The sequence below is a fragment of the Pinus tabuliformis genome, chromosome X (assembly GCF_031772625.1).
Source record: "Pinus tabuliformis cultivar Carrire ecotype Pingquan chromosome X, CPIR1, whole genome shotgun sequence".
Taxonomy (NCBI): Eukaryota; Viridiplantae; Streptophyta; class Pinopsida; order Pinales; family Pinaceae; genus Pinus; species Pinus tabuliformis.
Window position 1 is genome coordinate 1,479,881,314 of NC_142308.1, and position 18,742 is coordinate 1,479,900,055.

The window sequence follows — 18,742 nt, forward strand, 5'->3', positions numbered from 1 at the left end:
TCATTTCATAATCAAGATAACACTTACAATATAACAAGATTTTTAACCATGGATACTAGCCCCACTTTACCATGGATATTATTAACCATACCATACCATGCGCCAATACCATGGCTCGCGAATACCACATGCCCAAAAACCATATTTCATTTCACAATCAAAATATTCTATAAATATTTTTTTTAATTTAATTTTATTACATTTTTGGGTCGAGAGACACTCTCCATCCCAGTATGGAAAAGATGTTTTAAAATGAAATTAAAAAATAAACCAATTTAGATTAAACTAAAAAATAAAATTATTAATTAAAACATTTTTACTCATTGAAAGTACATAAAAATAAAATTTAAACTATAAAATAAAATTAATAATTAAACAATATTAGATTCATCTTTAACTCACGATATATCAAGCTCTGAGAGGGATCAAATATCTGGAGGTGCAAAGCTTTCTTCATGTTTTTCACTTAGAAAATAGGTTTGCACCTCGAGAGATTTTTCTTCAAATTTTGCACTTAGAAAATAGGTTTGCACCTCTAGAGATTTGATCCAAGAGCTTGATAAATTTATAGTTAAGATGGATCTAAGATAATCTTTATTATAATCAAGAGAAAGATGTAAAAGAGCTCTAACTAATATAGGATTTGTTATATATAATATATATTATACAATATTAATATAATAGTTAATATATTTTCTGTATTTGTATTTATGAATTGATAATATAAATTATGAATATTTTATATTTTAAGTTTTCTTTAAAATTAATAAAAAAAAAATTGGATTTTTTCAAAGAAGATTTATTCATCATTTAAATTAACATACTATCAAAATTATGAAAGTGTAATTTCAATAATATTAATTATATAAATAAAATTATAATAATGTCATTTTTGGTTAAGTAAATTTCATTTGTTGAAAGAGTCAAGGCTATTAAGTTAATATTTGGTGGTTTTGTCCACTTGATGTATCATTAGGCTATTTGTTTCTTGATTGTAGATTTCTAGACTAAACCTTGGTATGTATACTTTATGTTTGTTTGTTATCATTTATTTCTCTCATATTTTTATCTCTAACAATTGGTATCAAATTCCAACATTCAAGGAGTGGTTATAAATGACAACATATTATATGTTGAGTTCTACATAGAGAAGCTCAATTTGGATTTGATCACTGGGTGTGAGATATATGTGGAAGAGTCATGGAGGAAGTGAAGTGGGAATTTGTTATTGTGAAGTGTAGTTTTTGATATATGTCTTTGCCATTATAATCCATGTTGGAAATATGTTGTCATTGATGGAAAAGGTGAAGGCAAACAAAATGGAAAAAGATTGGAAAAGGTAACTGCATTGGTAAATATGTTCTCATTGGTGGCCAAGGCAAAGATTGATGACAAGGGCAATAACAGAGATGGCACACAAAAGAAAAGAGAATGGAAAAGGTGGCAAAGGCAAAGCAAAGGCAAAGAAAAAATAATTGCAACTGGTAGAAGCTATAGCAAGGAGTGGCAAAGTAAATTAAATGGTGCAGAGAATTTGGATCCTATTTAGGAGCAGCATATCACCTTAGATGTAGGTAAAACCCACTCAGATGGATAGAGCTCTAAAATAGATTTCCAATGGTATACAAAAGTTTGAAAATGGCCTTTTGCATTGAAAGATAGAGCCAATAAAACTTTAGTGACCTTAAGTATATGTTAGCAAAGTTAGAGGTGGTTGGATGAGATTTGGGGCATATCCAAAGTTGGCACACCTAGCGGCAAGGTTGGTGGAGCCTCTACACAAAGCTCCAAGAAGACATGGCTGACACTAAAGCAGTGGGGAGACATTTCATTGGCCATAGGTGGAACCCACTTGACGGGCTTACCCCGGCAGAGTTACCACTACGGTATGTAAATAGCAAGCAAAGTTAAGCTCCAGGATGTAATAAAGCGAGTGGATCCCACCCGGCAGTTATAGCTCGATGGTATCTCCTTGGTGCAACTGTTTTAGTACACAAAAGGAATGGACCAAGTGGTAAGCGTCGGGACATGGTAGTAAAACGTCTTCCAATGTAATTTGAGCAGAGGAGCCCATTCTGATAGCTCAGCCTGCTAAGGGCTGGCCTAAAGGTTTAACAGGGTTGCATTGTAGTAGAGCATTGACTTGAAAGAAGAACAAAAGGGAAAAGCACCGAGACAAGTGGGACCTTTCCAACAACACCTGAGATGACCCTCTAGATAGGTTTGGAGGCCACGAGAGGTGGTTGCTCATACTGTTGATTGTGTAGATCAATGACAGAGAACCACCTCGAGGTCACCCCTCCGAATACCACAAACAACATAGGAGTGGTGTCGAGGGAAGTTATTGAACCCGGTCATTTTCTAATTAACAAATGAATTTGGAAAAAAATAAAGGTCTAGGGGACTTTTTCTCTCTCCTCCAGTATGATACATGGCAACATCTTATTGGCTCTTGGAAGCAACATTGATGATGATGTCAGCATTATGTGATCCAATCGATAATGGACATGTGGCATGCAGATCCAACATTTTTGGGCATCTAAATGGCCCATATCTGGTGGAAACATGGACTAATGGTCGACATGTAGCACATGTGATGTCAGTATGATGTCATCTTGTTGGACAAATCCTGACATTTTGATAATAGAGCGCAAGTGAAATTGATGGGAAACAGGCATCGAGCCACGAAGGCACACACCGAAAACTAATCGAAGCAAAGGCGGGTGGTCCCCAGAGGACATATCAACCCAGAAAATACACCAGGACAAGTGAATTATGGTGCACACAAACGAAAGTTTTGGGATTGAGAGGGCTACGGGCTAAGCGCCCACACAAGGCCCTATGAAATAAGTAAGAATTAGGTGCACAGTAGTTATAAAGATTCATGGAGGCTCTTGGAGTGTCTAAGCGCCAACTCATGGTCGTTTCACAGGGAAGTGGGACCAATGGCGTGGAACTGTGTAACCCGCCACCTCCCACATTTACCTACTTTCACCAGTTTGCCCGGGGTAAACATGAGTTGAGGGTCACTATGATAAGACTCAACCTCCTAAATGACCTTGTTGAGCCTCGAACCTGCACCTTCCCATACACCCTCTCAGCCTTCTTTTCCACTCATTTTATCCACCAAGTTGATTAAATCATTGTGTTTTAGTTTAAAAACGAGCTTTTGACATGGTTTTCTAACTACGCTGATGACTGTTGTTTGGTTTAGAATTTTGTTCAGATAGTTGCGGAAGCTTCTCAGTTTCCGCAGCCGATACAGGTTTCCGCAGCCGACCCAGGTTTCTGCAGCCAGCACAGGATTCCGCAGTCGTTTTGTCAAACACCATGCTACAGGTGTCCTCTCAAGAAATGAGCCACATGGGCAAGTTACAGGAGTCAAGGACATGGATCGTGTCCCTCCAGATCATCCAGCATGGCCATAAAAGCCCGCGGTCAAACAAGGGGCAAAGGATAATCAACGGAAGTGTTCAGCGGTGGCACGGCTCTGCATAGCTCTATTTTTGAGCACGTGAAGCTACGTGGCACAGTCCTTAGCCACGAAGACATCCTGATAGCGTGAATCCAACAGCCATACCTCTCAGATTTAATAAACATGATGACAGTTACCTAGATCCGAGCTGAAGAGGATTTACGTGTCTCTGGCAGCATGGTTAATAGCGTAGATTTAGTTAATCTGTTTAGCTCTCTTTCCTTATAAATAATGCATCCATGAACGCTGAAAAGGGGAATATTTTTGGAATGTAATCCGAAGCTGTTGTTTTTCCCCACTGCACTTTTACGTTGCTGTTTAATATATGAGAAGACTGGTTTAAACTTAAGCTTGTAGTTGTTCGTTGAATCAGTTGAAGTGGCAGAGGGCCCCTGCTTACTGAAGCCTTGTACAATTGTCTTTTAACTCTTGCATTACTTTTTCCTGTTCATGTATATTAGCTGTACAGTTGTCATTTAAATGCTGCGTTTTATTTCATCATGTATATTAGCTGTATATAACAAAGCTTTTTGATTTCTGTTGATTTACATTTTCATTGCTGCTCTTTTATGGTTACAACTGATCAGTGTTTTTGCAGGTTTTCTTAGGCAGCCCGGGGCAATTTTTCACCTTTTCTTTTTATAACTATTCGCATACGAGATCATCTTGTCTTTGTCGCTGACTCTTGTTTTCTGAAGTTTGATTTCCAGTACTGTCATTTCCTTAAGTTGTACATTTATTTTCTGCTCTTAGATATCATGCTATTCATCTGTTAACGGTTCCTTTCTATAATCAAATAACTTTATTAGGAACCAGAATATCACTCATTATAGCTTGATTTAGTTTGCTTTGGATCTCACATTACTTGACTTGTTCATGACTGTTTCTCACAGGGTAAATTAAGCTGAAAGGCAAAAGGTCAAGAAAGTTGAAGTAGTGTGATTAGTTTATTTTATGCAGTTTAACTTCTTTTAGATTTCACATTGCTTAACATTTCATGATATCTTTTCACAAGGAAGATTGAGTTGAAGAGTTGAAATAGTGTGGATTAGTTGTTCTTAGTTTTAATTGAATTTAGTGTAGATTTCACTTTCATTTTCATTCAACAACAAAGATACTGGGCCGATGTCATAGTTCATTGTTTGATGTCTTTATTTCTTTTGAAGAATTGATTTCATTGCAGTTATTTTAAAGCTTTCTCTCTTTTAATTTTTGAAAACCACTTAGAGATCACCATAATCATCCATATTTCACTTGCTTTATCACCTTTTCATCATCTCACATTAGGGAAAGATAAATCCAAAAAGAAACTTAAAAAAACTAAAAATGACAAAAGACTAAGGAATTAATGGTTATCTAGTACATATAGTACACTTCACTTCGTCAGCTTACGAACCCCGGGTTGACATTATAAATAGAAATTTAGATCACACTAAATTGACCAAACATTTTTGGCGCCGTTGCCGGGGAAGTGAAATTAGGTAGCCAAATTCTTAAAAAAAAAAACACAAGAAAATTTCAAGGAAGGAAAATTGATAACCTCTCAAAGTATGCTCTCCTCTTGCACTTAGAGTGATCTGGAGGATCAGAAAAGAGAAAGTTATTGGTTTAATAGTTTCTTGAGTATGCTCTCTTCTTGCACCTAGAGTGACTTGGAAGATCAGAAAGAGAATTATTAGCCCGACTTGAAGAAAAATAAAAAAAAATGACATGCATAGAGCAAGAGATTCTAGGGGAAGGTTTTTAGCTAGAGCCAAGAGTTCGATTTTTACAAGTCCATCTACTTCAAGGAATAGACAAGAGACACCTCCATCATCTCCAACTTACACTCCTAGCCCTAGGATTCCTGGAATTCAAGAGGCAGGAGTCGACTCTCCCACACCTTCCATCGAATCTGAATTAGAAAGAGATCCTTTCCTTCCTTCTACAGAAAGACAAATTGTAATTGAAGAAGTAGAATCATTTGAAGAAGAAGAGGGAGAAATTCCTTCTCGTTCACCCTTAGTAGAAGAACCAAAAGAGTCTGAAGTCTCCAGGGAAACTACCATGACAGAGGAAGGAGCAACTGGATTTGGTAGAGGTAGAGGTAGAGGAGGAGGAGGAAACAATGGAGGAGGTAGAGGTAACATTGGGGGAAATAGGGATGGAGATAACTCATTCGGATTTCCTATAGTCGATGAGGACTCCCGAGCCACAATGAAAAACATCTCACCATCTGTCCTCCCAAACTTCCATGGGTTAAAGAATGAGGACCCTGAAACATTTCTATTTGAGTTTGAAGTCGTGTGTCGAACTTATGATTATCTGGAAGACTCTCAAAAACTCAAACTGTTTCCTTCAACATTGAAAGGAGCAGCTTTGAAATGGTTCATGGGATTACTCACTCAATCCATTAGGTCTTGGAATGATATGAAACAAACATTTTTGGATAGGTACCTGGACTATTGTATGCCCACCAATCACAAGGATGAGGTATTCAAAATGGTGCAAAGATAAGATGAAAACTTGGAGGATTTACTTGAAAGATTTCAATACAACCTGAAAAGAGCAAAAATGAGTAACTTAGATGAGGAGACCTTGAAAGCTCTTCTATTAAAAGCCATTAGAGATGAATGGATAGATATTTTGAACATGATGGGAAAAGGAGACATATCTCAACTTCCACTTCATGATATAGCAGAGCTATGTGTCCATCTCTCAAGGGGGAAATCTAAAACTCAAAAAGGGCCTAGAGATCCTTCTCTCATCAGAGCAAACAAATCTGGAACTGGATCAGTAAGTAGGGCTGAGATTGGCAACATGCTTGATGAATTCAAAACTGACATCTTAGGGAGTCTTAGCGAGCAACTAGACACCCTTAAGATTCACATTAAGCAGAAAGAAGAAGCTGAGGCTTTGGCCATCTTTTGCCCACAGTGTAGGAAGAAACATGCTCTAAGGGAATGTCCCTTGGATGCAAAAGTTGTAGAAACATGTGTAATTTGTTCAGAAAATCATCAGACCAAGGATTGTCCTTCAATTCCTGGGCTCAAAGCTGTCTTTCAAGAAGATCCAAATACAATCGAATCTCTCTGTTTTGTTGCAAGGAGACCGTGGCAGGGGCAACAAAATCAAGGGTTTAGCAACTCTATGAATTTTCAACCCCCACCAAATTGGAATCCTTGGCAACAACCTTGGTCCCAACCTTAAAATCCTTTTCAATCATGGGTACAAGGTATGCAAAATCCTTATGGGAGATTTGCTTAATTCTACCAATATCCCCCATCTTTTCAAAACCATCAAGCTCCACAACTTCCAAATCAAAATCCACAACTATCATTGCCATTTCCACAACAACAACAACCTTCTCAATAGAATCCAAATTCTCAAATCTTGCTTCCATTCCAACAGAAGTCAAATCAACTTCCTTCTCAGCCATTGCCAAACCCCAATAATAAAAACCCTCAAAATGCTTACATGATGGAAGGTCAACAATTTCCTACCTATATGATTGTTCCTCTCAATGAAGTACAACTCAGATCAGGTAGAGTCCTAGATAAGCCTTCTATAAATGCTCAAAAGCAAAGCATTTTTGAGGAAGAGTCTCTGGAAGCCAATAAGGGTTCTGAAGCATCTCTTCAAAACCCAAACACTCAAAAAGAAAAAGAAAAAGAATTAACCCCCACAACTCCCATAGTTGAGCAACCTACATCTTTATCCACACCTCCTTTTCCTGAAAGATTACAAATTGACAAAGGAGTGGAAAAACAAATTTGGTTGCCTGACTATAATTTTCTAGATGAATTGAAGAATGTCTGTATCAATATTCCCTTGTTACAAGCCATTAAAGAGATTCCTATTCTAGCAAAAACAATAAAGGAGTTGAATCTTAAAAGACCAGGAAGGAAACCAAGAGATACCAGAAGAATCCACCTGGTATGGAAAATTGCAGATATCATGATGGGAAAAATTACTATGCAGAAATATGTAGATCCCGGTAGTCCAATTGTCAAAACACATATCAATGGGGTAGAAATACCAAATACTTTGATTGATTTAGGGGCTGCTATCAACATCATGAGTAGACAGACTATGGAACAGCTAAAACTTCCTAATCTTCTTTTTACACCTACTTTACTGCAACTTGCAGATCGATCAATTATCAAACCAGATGGTGTATTAGAAGACATTCCAGTCTCCTTAGACTCTTGGGAATATCCAGTGGATTTCATGATTTTAACTCCCAAGAGTAATCTAGGAGGACATCCTCTTATTTTAGGAAGACCTTGGCTAGCCACAGCTGATGCTTTCATAAGTTGTAGGTCTGGGGATATGTATATTTCTAATGGTAATTCGACAAAGAAGTTCAATCTGTATCCTCCAGCAAAAGCAATTACAGAAATAGGAGATAATGAGTGGGTTGATGATGAAGATACTATACAACCTGTCTTTACCATTTCTGAGATCAGTGAAGATAGTCAAATTCTGAACACATTAGAAAAATTTGAACCATCTTCAGAATATGACCACACACAATTTCAGTTGGATTCTGACATTGAGTGTCTGCCATTGAGATTTTTCCAGGAAAAACATTGAATATCAACAGAAAATTGGAAAAATCACAACAGGAGGAGCTAACCAAAATCTTGCAAAAAAATTCTACTGCATTTGCATGGGAGTATACTGATATGAAAGGTATTGACCCTAAGACTTGCATTCATCACATCTACATTGAGGAAAACAGTAGACCAATCAGACAACCTCAAAGAAGGATGAATCCAAACCTTAGGGAGATAGTGAAAGAAGAGCTCCAAAAGTTAATGTAAACTTCATTTACCCCATTTCAGATAGCCGGTGGGTTTCTCCTTTGGTTATAGTACCTAAAAAGAATGGCAAATGGAGGGTTTGCATTGATTACAGGGAATTGAACAAAGCAACTTTGAAGGATCACTTTCCTTTACCCTTTATTGATCAGGTATTAGATACTTTAGCAGGCAAAAAGTATTTCTCATTTTTGGATGGTTTTAGTGGTTACAATCAGATTCAGGTAGCACCTGAAGATCAGGACAAGACCACATTTACCTGTCCATGGGGAACTTTTGCTTACCGAGTACTTCCTTTTGGATTATGTAATGCACCCGCAACATTTCAAAGGGCAGTACTAGGAATCTTTTCTGATCTAATTCATGATTGTGTAGAGGTCTATATGGATGATTTTACAGTTTATGGTAAATCATTTGAAGAGGCATTAGAAAATTTGGAAAAAGTCTTTATAAGATGTAAAGAAACAAATCTTTCATTAAGTCATGAAAAATGTTTTATGATATTTACTGAAGGGGTTGTTTTAGGACATCATATTTCAGGAGATGGGATTAAAGTTGATAGATCAAAAGTTGAAGTCATCTCCAAGTTACCTATTCCAAATTGTCAAAAAGATGTTAGAAGTTTTCTTGGATTTACTAGATATTATAGAAGATTTATTGAAAACTTCACCAAAATATCATCTCCACTCTTCAAATTACTTACAAAAGACTGTGAATTCAAGTGGGATCCTGACTGTCAATCTGCATTTGAAACTTTGAAAACAAGAATATCTGAAGCACCCATTTTGAGAGGGCCAAATTGGAAACTTCCTTTCCATATTTCTACAGATGCTTTAGATACAGCTCTAGGAGCTGTGTTGGGTCAAAAGGATTTAGTTCCTTATGCCATTTACTACACCAGTAAAAATTTGACTCCTAATGAGTTAAATTATACTGTGACTGAAAAAGAGTTCTTAGCTGTTGTTCATGCAATCAACAAGTTTAGACACTATATAACAGGCTATGAAACTTTTGTCCATACTGATCATTCTGCAATTAGATATCTCATGAACAAACCTGTTACTAATGGCAGAGTTACAAGATGGCTTTTACTTTTACAAGAATTCAATATTACTGTGTTAGATAGACCAGGGAAACAAAATACAGTAGCTGATTTCTTGTCTAGAATCCAAAATACTAACGAAGATTCTCCTGTAGAGGATAAGTTTCCAGATGAATATTTGTTTGTAGTAACTACTAAAACTCCTTGGTATGCAGATATTGCTAACTATTTGGTTACAGGGAAGCTACCTCCACACTTATTTCCTAATGAGAAAAGGAAAATTATTCAGGAGGGTTCAAATTATTCATGGATTTCTAATGAATTGTTTAAAACAGGGCTAGATTGTGTGATCAGAAGATGTGTTCGGGAAATGAAATGCCTAACATCCTTAAGGCATGTCATGATAAACCGTGCAGTGGACACTTTGCTGACAAGAGGACGGCCTATAAAATCCTTTCTTTAGGATATTATTGGCCTTCTCTCTTCAAAAGATGCAAAACAATATGTTAGAAGGTGTGACAGCTGCCAAAGAGTTGGGAGACCAACTCTTTCAAATGAAATGCCATTACAGCCACAGGTACTCATCGAAACCTTTGAAAAATGGGCTTTAGATTTCATTGGACCTATTAATCCACCATCTAGACAAAAGAAATATATATTGGTTTGCACTGATTATGTCACTAAATGGGTAGAAGCCAAGGCATTGCCTTCTGCCACTAAAAATTCAGTTGTTCAATTTCTTTTTGAGGATATTTTTACTCGTTTTGGTGTCCCAAGAGAAATTGTGACAGATCAGGGAAGTCAATTTACATCTAACTTGATGGAGAAGCTGATGGAAGAATACAAAATCAAGCACAGAAAATCTACTCCGTACCATCCGCAAGCAAATGGTCAAGTGGAATCTACAAACAAAGTTCTTGAGAGCATCATTGGTGGGCTCCAGTATTGTAGCAATAATGCTACAACTCCTGGAGCTTCCTTCTCTAATTTTGTCAACCCGGTAGTTCGTAACAAACTTGGAAGCGACGGTGCTGTATGCACAAGTACTAGCTCTTGTCGCAACTGTCACTTGGTCAGCTGGCACAAGTCTGCTAGGGCTCAAGCCAACTTCTATATGTTCTCTGAAGAAGCTTTCTAAATGATGAATGAAGGCTATCTCAAAGGAAATTAACCTACTTTGCAAGAATGAACTGAAAGCCAACCAAACATGGAAACCCTAGTAAACCCTAATCTGACTAGCTTAATCTCTATGATGCAATGGTGGGAATGCAACTTCTAGAAATGATGCCATTACTTCTAGTGAGATGAGATGCATGAATTTAAACTACTTCCATTGAAGAGAACACGTTTTGTATTTTTTCTCAAGTGGGTGGAGTTATTATGATTGTGCTTCTTACTGGGTATTGACTGTGCAGGGGTAGTTCGAAGGGAAGGAAGGCTTGGAAATGGTTAGGAGGGCTCTGAGAGGTTCCATGGGATCCCTCACATCATTCCACAGAAGTCCACAACGTTCAGGTGCTCGGAAACCGTGTTTGCAGGCTTCTACAGGATGTCTGCAGGGGATCCTACAGGAAACTCGGGATTTCTACAGGATGTCTGCTAACTTCTACAGGATGTCCTACAGCCGGAGTTTTGGGTGATGGAGGAGTGAAGGAACTGTATGGATGGATGGGTAAGATGGAAGAGGAGCTTGAGATGACCTATGGACAGAGAGATGAGATGGAGAGAGAGTGGATAGAGCTGGTTGGTCGATAGAAGGGTAGGGGCAATGGAAGGTCAAAAAGATTGAGCAACGTGGATAATAGAAGGGTTGGAAGGCAAATGAGCTGAACAGAGGATGAGTAGGTGGCTTAGGCATGGTTCATAAGGAGAAGAACACGATGAAGTGGTGCTACGCAGTGTAAATGAAACAAATCACCCTTATCTTGCATGTAAACGAAAGTTCACCAACCTATTCTAACTGTTTTATTAGGAATCAGAGAACAACAATGTAAGTTGAAATGAATTCGTACATGATGCTGAACCAAAGAGTCATTACTCAAGATCAAATCGCATGATAATTCTTCAATCGAAAACATTACATCAATACTTGCATGCATATGTTAAAACAATGTTTTTGGCAGTTGGCATGGTCTACACTTCCGGTCCCCAAACAGAGGTGAAAATGAGCATGCATTCAACCTTCTTTTAACTCAACGTGACTTCAATCTCCCTATGCTAATTCTGAACTACTGAAACAACTGCATTCATGAAACTAACCTACGTAACCAAACCGAAACAGTCAACTCAGCAAACTGTATTTTTCAAGTGCAAGTAAAGGAAAGAAATGCAATGATAAAAGAAAGACAAGTAACAATACAAAGGAAAGGAGGTCTATTGCTCTCAGGTTGGGCCCTAACCTGAGAGCTATAGCTCCCCTAAGAACTCAGAATCGAATCCAAATCTGACTGCCTTTATTAAAATATCATAATCATGAGTCTAACAACATGCCAAAACTGGCTTACAAAGAGCAAAAACAGAGCTACAGCTCGTAATCCAAAATCTATAAAAAAATGTTCAAGAGTCTCCACGAAGGCTACAGCCTTAATATTTATACATGATGAGGGCCAAGCTGGCCTCCTCAATTAGTGGAGCTTGGCTGTCCAACTGAAAGTAAACTGTTGTTCCTGTAGAATCCGTTGGCTGCCTTCTAGCTCGGTGGTGATAGCTGTTGGAGCTTGGAGTTGGGGTGGAGATCACGAGGGAGGTCATTCAAGGCTGTGGAAAACCTCCCTATAAACCCGCAATGCCACCTTGGCTGACTCCTTGTCTCCATTTGCGTGGTCTTTTCTCCATTTAATGCCAAAAAACCTGAAATCATCATGTATTAGCCACATAGGCACAATGACTGCCCTTATTCCTACAAATAACACGAATATACTAAGAAATGATGCATAAGTGATAAAAAATGAAGGGTTGAGCAAGGTAAGTAGGCCAAATGAGCCCAAATTGTTACCAAAATTTGGGGCTCATCAATCATCACCAAAACTGTTCATCTCCACAGAAGAGATTGGGCAGAAAGGCTTCCTGAAGCCTTATGGGCCTATAGAACTACATGGAGGAACACAACAGGACATTCTCCCTATGAACTTGTTTATGGGAAAGAAGTCCTGCTCCCCATTGAGTTTCAAGTCAAGACTTTCAAGATGGCAGTTCAGTTGGGGATGAATCTATCAGAAGCCCAAAAGCACAGAATGGAGCAGCTGAATGAGCTAGATGAAATAAGACAAGATGCAATTTTAAGGACTGATCTAGTTCAGCACCAAAGAACTAAGTGGCATGACAGATATATCAAAGAGAAAAAGTTTCAAAAGGGAGATTGGGTGTTACTGTTTGATTCCAAGTTTAAAGACTTCAAAGGAAAATTTCAGACTCATTGGCTTGGACCATATGAGATTGACGAAGTCTTTAGCAATGGAGCAGTTCGAGTCAAGACCATTGATGAGTTTCAAACTCCTCTCATTGTGAATGGCCACCGATTGAAAATTTATCATAAGCCACTCTCAAAAGAGGACTTTGTCAAAATGTTTCAAGAAAATTCTGCAATGAGGCTGGTGGAGAGGAATCCTTCTCCTCCATTAGCCTAGTCTTTGTTTATTTCAGTTGAAAAGAAAAAAAAAAGAAAAAAAATCTTTTGTATAAGCCTGAAAACCAATCATAGATTGGCAGCCTTATACAGAAAATGTAGAGTGAAAATCAGGGGCACCTGACACTCTATATTTTCCAAAAAAAAATCTCTCTCTCTTTCCATCTTCACTCCACCTCACTTGTCATTTCACTTCACCTCCATCTCATTTTCATCTCCATTCCACTTCACTCCACTTCATTTCCATCTCATTCCACCCATTTCATTTCATTCCATCAATAAAAGTCCCTCTCAGGACTATTTTATTTAGTTAGTTCTTCTCTAACTATCTTTGTGCAGTTAAAGGGGTGTTGTCTTAGTTTTCGCAGCTGGAAACTGTTTCCGCAGCTAAAACCAGTTTCCGCAGCCAGAAACGATTTTCGCAGCCAGCATCACTCTGTCTCTACAGCCGGCATCACTCTGTTTTCAAAAAAAAAATCACAGTCAAAGGTTAGTGTCATCATCACCAAGTGCAGCAAAGACATGGGGCATCTTCAAGATCAAAGAACAACCATGGGTCAGAAGCCTTAATCAAGAAATGATAAACTTCCAAAGGTATGATAAAAAATCTCTACCAAATAACAATTCAATGTCATTATTATGCATAGTTATTTAAACCATGGCAAGTTCCACTAAATGCAATGATTTGATACGACAAGCCCCATACCACTCCTCTTCCACAATGTCATTCCATACACACCTTATTCATTTCTAACGGTCCCATGATCATTCTAAATTTATGGACTGCTCTCCCATTTATTTGTCGTACTTTGAGACGTGACCTACTGTACTACGGCTCTCCTTCACCATAATTTTCGTAGCCGTCTGCTGAGACGTGTGCGCAAGTCATCCTATTCAAAAGGACTCAGCCGTTATTTTGCCCATTTATCACTTCACTCCCGCATGCATTCGATGTTGAAATCGTTACTGTTGCTTACCCTTTACTCCCTCGGTACTCATACCATTCTCTGTTCTCCATTTCTGCTGCATCCACTACAGTTTGCTCCAGACCCTGGCTCCAGTCACCACATACATCCTGAACTTCGATTACGACTACTCCAGTTACCCTAAGAATCCCGTAATCAGCCCATTTTTTTTGAACCTTCATACGCAGTAGAATTCTCAGTCGGAATTTAAAGCCCGAGAATGGGAAAAATACTAAGAGCTGAACCGGAGGGACCAAAATACCTGGAGGGTTATCCTCAAACGAAGGAGTCGTTGAAGAAAGCAAGGTGGCTCAGATTCATTCAAAAGTTCAGGGGTTATAACAAAGAAGTGACTAAAGATTTTGCACGGTCCTTTAATGGACACACAGTGGAGATAGGGGACTTAAAATTTACAGTGACCGAGGCCACAATAGCAGCTGCAACAAGTCTCCCACAAGAAGGCGAAGGTGGTTCAAAAATAGAAGTGTGGACGATCAAGGATGGAGAATCATGCTCCAAAACCCAGGTATGGATACCTCTGTATTTACCAAAGGAATCCCTGTGCATGCAAAAAAAGAAGAATGGTCCACTTTGTTATTACTTATCCAGAAATTTATCACATGCGAGGGTCGTTTTGGTACCATGTACATGTATCATGCCAGGTTAATGATGAATTTTATGGAAGGTTATACCCTTAATTTTCCTTATTTTCTGTTATCAAGCTTGAAGAAAATGAGCTCTACTGTTCAAAAACACGTAGGCAGTATTGAACCCCATCTTTACCATCACGGGTTCATAAAAATCCTTATTGAAGAGCAGTTGAAAAACACTAAGGATACTTGGGAAAAGTTTTTGACAAGAAACCACTTCCAAGAACTGACTGAAGCCTCTGGAAGCAGTTCCCCAAAAATTCCAAAGAGAAGTAGGAGGAAAGAAAAGAATATTACAACCCAAGACTCTCCTACAATAGACATTCAGAAAACTATTCAGAAAGAAGAAGAGGAGGGAACTAAAAACAAGAAACAGAAGAAGGACAAAGGCAAGATAACCATTCAAGAAACCTATCCATCCCCTGAACAATCCATAGAAGAAGATTATCAACCTCTGTCAGAGAGGTTAATAGATCTTCAAGCTGCTGCCATAACCAAGAAAAAGCAAAAAGGAAAACAGACTGCACAAGAGAAGAGTACTAGTTCATACCTGAGAAGGAGCACTAGGCTAAAAGGGAAGGGGAATAAAACCAAAGAAAAACAGTCTCACTTTATTGATTTGGACAAAGAGACACTTGAGAAATCTCCAACTCAGCCAAGCATTGAGCCAAGTCCTCCACGTGAGGAAAGCCCTTTTCAGCCGGAAAGAGAAAGCAGTCCTCCTTCACCAGAATTTGAGTTCAGGCCGAGAAAAACACCTGAGGTAGATTCCAACCAGCAAGAAGCATATAACTACCTAGAGTCCGTGGAACAATCAGCTGCAGGACCAAGCACCACCTTGCCACTTGATGCACAAGTACAGTCTTTAAAACAGGAAGTGTTTGAATTGGAAGTCCTAAATAGGCACATCAAACAGGAAAACGAAGCACTCAAAGAGCAGAGTAAGGTAGATAAGATTGTCCATGATAACACTATGCTCCATTTAGGACTGTGGCAGAAGAAGAACAGGAAGCTGAAGAAGAAGTGTAAAAAGTTGAGCAGGGCATTGATTAATCTTAAGTTCAAATGTCTAGTCAGGAAACCAAGGACCATTTTAGCATCAAAGAGAAAGAGAAGAGGGCTAGATGTTCTTGCAGAAGCCTCAGAGCATATGGATTGAGGGAAAATAACTAAGTTTTGGTTGCATGAGGACATGCAACACCTTCACAGTGGGGGTATGTTGAGCCTCGAACCTGCACCTTCCCATACACCCTCTCAGCCTTCTTTTCCACTCATTTTATCCACCAAGTTGATTAAATCATTGTATTTTAGTTTAAAAACGAGCTTTTGACATGGTTTTCTAACTACGCTGATGACTGTTGTTTGGTTTAGAATTTTGTTCAGACAGCTGCGGAAGCTTCTCAGTTTCCGCAGCCGATACAGGTTTCCGCAGCCGACCCAGGTTTCTGCAGCCAGCACAGGATTCCGCAGCCGTTTTGTCAAACACCATGCTACAGGTGTCCTCTCAAGAAATGAGCCACATGGGCAAGTTACAGGAGTCAAGGACATGGATCGTGTCCCTCCAGATCATCCAGCACGGCCATAAAAGCCCGCGGTCAAACAAGGGGCAAAGGATAGTCAACGGAAGTGTTCAGCGGTGGCACGGCTCTGCGTAGCTCTGTTTTTGAGCACGTGAAGCTACGTGGCACAGTCCTTAGCCACGAAGACATCCTGATAGCGTGAATCCAACAGCCATACCTCTCATATTTAATAAACATGATGACAGTTACCTAGATCCGGGCTGAAGAGGATTTACGTGTCTCTGGCAGCATGGTTAATAGCGTAGATTTAGTTAATCTGTTTAGCTCTCTTTCCTTATAAATAATGCGTCCATGAACGCTGAAAAGGGGAATCTTTTTGGAATGTAATCCGAAGCTGTTGTTTTTCCCCACTGGACTTTTACGTTGCTGTTTAATATATGAGAAGACTGGTTTAAACTTAAGCTTGTAGTTGTTCGTTGAATCGGTTGAAGTGGAAGAGGGTCCCTACTTACTGAAGCCTTGTACAGTTGTCTTTTAACTCTTGCATTACTTTTTCCTGTTCATGTATATTAGCTGTACAGTTGTCATTTAAATGTTGCATTTTATTTCATCATGTATATTAGCTGTATATAACAAAGCTTTTTTTATTTCTGTTGATTTACATTTTCATTGCTGCTCTTTTATGGTTACAACTGATCAGTGTTTTTGCAGGTTTTCTTAGGCAGCCCGGGGCAATTTTTCACCTTTTCTTTTTATAACTATTGGCATACGAGATCATCTTGTCTTTGTCGCTGACTCTTGTTTTCTGAAGTTTGATTTCCAGTACTGTCATTTCCTTAAGTTGTACATTTATTTTCTGCTCTTAGATATCATGCTATTCATCTGTTAACGGTTCCTTTCTGTAATCAAATAACTTTATTAGGAACCAGAATATCACTCATTATAGCTTGATTTAGTTTGCTTTAGATCTCACATTGCTTGACTTGTTCATGACTGTTTCTCACAGGGTAAATTAAGCTTAAAGGCAAAAGGTCAAGAAAGTTGAAGTAGTGTGATTAGTTTCTTTTACGCAGTTTAACTTCTTTTAGATTTCACATTGCTTAACATTTCATGATATCTTTTCACAAGGAAGATTGAGTTGAAGAGTTGAAATAGTGTGGATTAGTTTTTATTACTTTTAATTGAATTTAGTGTAGATTTCACTTTCATTTTCATTCAGCAACAAAGATACTGGGCCGATGTCATAGTTCATTGTTTTCTGTCTTTATTTCTTTTGAAGAATTGATTTCATTGCAGTGATTTTAAAGCTTTCTCTCTTTTAAGTTTTGAAAACCACTTAGAGATCACCATAATCATCCATATTTCACTTGCTTTATCACCTTTTCATCATCTCACATTAGGGAAAGATAAATCCAAAAAGAAACTTAAAAAAACTAAAAACGACAAAAGACTAAGGAAATGGTTATCTAGTACATATAGTACACTTCACTTCGTCAGTTTACGAACCCCGGGTTGAAATTATAAATAGCAATTTAGATCACACTAAATTGACCAAACATTTTTGGCGCCGTTGCCGGGGAAGTGAAATTAGGTAGCCAAATTCTTAAAAAAAAAAAAAACACAAGAAAATTTCAAGGAAGGAAAATTGATAACCTCTCAAAGTATGCTCTCCTCTTGCACTTAGAGTGATCTGGAGGATCAGAAAAGAGAAAGTTATTGGTTTAATAGTTTCTTGAGTATGCTCTCTTCTTGCACCTAGAGTGACCTGGAAGATCAGAAAGAGAATTATTAGCCCGACTTGAAGAAAAATAAAAAAAATGACATGCATAGAGCAAGAGATTCTAGGGGAAGGTTTTTAGCTAGAGCCAAGAGTTTGATTTTTACAAGTCCATCTACTTCAAGGAATAGACAAGAGACACCTCCATCATCTCCAACTTACACTCCTAGCCCTAGGATTCCTGGAATTCAAGAGGCAGGAGTCGACTCTCCCACACCTTCCATCGAATCTGAATTAGAAAGAGATCCTTTCCTTCCTTCTACAGAAAGACAAATTGTAATTGAAGAAGTAGAATAATCTGAAGAAGAAGAGGGAGAAATTCCTTCTCGTTCACCCTTAGTAGAAGAACCAGAAGACTCTGAAGTCTCCAGGGAAACTACCATGACAGAGGAAGGAGCAACTGGATTTGGTAGAGGTAGAGATAGAGGAGGAGGAGGAAACAATGGAGGAGGTAGAGGTAACATTGGGGGAAATAGGGATGGAGATAACTCATTCGGATTTCCTATAGTCGATGAGGACTCCCGAGCCACAATGAAAAAAATCTCACCATCTGTCCTCCCAAACTTCCATGGGTTAAGGAATGAGGACCCTGAAACATTTCTATTTGAGTTTGAAGTCGTGTGTCGAACTTATGATTATCTGGAAGACTCTCAAAAACTCAAACTGTTTCCTTCAACATTGAAAGGAGCAGTCTTGAAATGGTTCATGGGATTACTCACTCAATCCATTAGGTCTTGGAATGATATGAAACAAACATTTTTGGATAGGTACCTGGACTATTGTATGCCCACCAATCACAAGGATGAGGTATTCAAAATGGTGCAAAGAGAAGATCAAAACTTGGAGGATTTACTTGAAAGATTTCAATACAACCTGAAAAGAGCAA